The sequence below is a fragment of the Mandrillus leucophaeus genome, unplaced genomic scaffold (assembly GCF_000951045.1).
Source record: "Mandrillus leucophaeus isolate KB7577 unplaced genomic scaffold, Mleu.le_1.0 Scaffold104, whole genome shotgun sequence".
Classification (NCBI taxonomy): domain Eukaryota; kingdom Metazoa; phylum Chordata; class Mammalia; order Primates; family Cercopithecidae; genus Mandrillus; species Mandrillus leucophaeus.
The window spans coordinates 1,164,477-1,165,341 of NW_012098543.1; the positions used below are offsets into that span (position 1 = coordinate 1,164,477).

At 43.2% G+C, this 865-nt stretch overlaps 1 protein-coding gene across 1 annotated transcript in view; it reads right to left on the reverse strand.

Annotated features, from left to right (window-relative positions):
* The window catches only part of LOC105539428 (zinc finger protein 845-like), a 22,498-nt gene that overhangs the window by 735 nt on the left and 20,898 nt on the right, over nucleotides 1–865 (reverse strand). The window lies entirely within an intron of this gene.

An 865-nucleotide genomic window follows, 5' to 3' on the forward strand; every position in this document is an offset into this window, starting at 1 on the left:
GGAAATGACCACAGCTGAAATAACCAATAAAGGAAAATGGAATGCTTTTCCTGTAGGATCTCACATGATGCAAGAATGCTCTCATCCCTTATATTCAATAAATACTGGCTGTCCTAGACAGAGCAAACGAAATAAGACTCATCCAAATTAGAAAGAAAGAAGTAAAATTATATTTGTTGGGGCCAGGCTCATGGCTCACACCTGTAATCTCTGCAATTTGGGAGTTCAAGGCAGGCGGATAATGAAGTTAGGAGATCTAACATAGGAGATTCTCTTCAAGTTCTCTTCAAAACACCATATTGGCCCACCATCTGGGCCAACATGGTGAAACCCCGTCTCTACTAAAATAAAAAAGTAAATAAATTAGCCAGGTGTGGCGACATTTGCCTGCAGTCCCAGCTACTCAGGAGGCTGAGACAGAATTGCTTGGATGCGGGAGGCAGAGGTTGCAGTGAGTAAAGATCATGCCACAGCACTCTAGCCTGGTGACAGAGTGAGACACTGTCTCGAAAAAAAAAAAAAAAAATTATTTCTTTGTAGGTGATATGATATTCTATATAGAAAATCACTGGCTGGGTGCAGTGGCTCACACCTGTAATAACAGCACTTTGGGAAGCTGAGGGGGGTAGATCACCTGAAGTCTCAGTAGTTCAAGACAAACCAGGTCAACATGGTGAAACCCCGTCTCTACTAAAAATACAAAAAAATTATGCGGGCATGGTGGCAGGCACCTGTAATCTCAGTTAGTCGGTAGGCTGAGGCAGGAGAATCACTTAAACCTGAAAGGTGGAGGTTGCAGTGAGCCAAGATCTGCACTCCAGTCCGGGTGACAAAAGCGACACTCCCTCTCAAAAAAAAAAAAAAG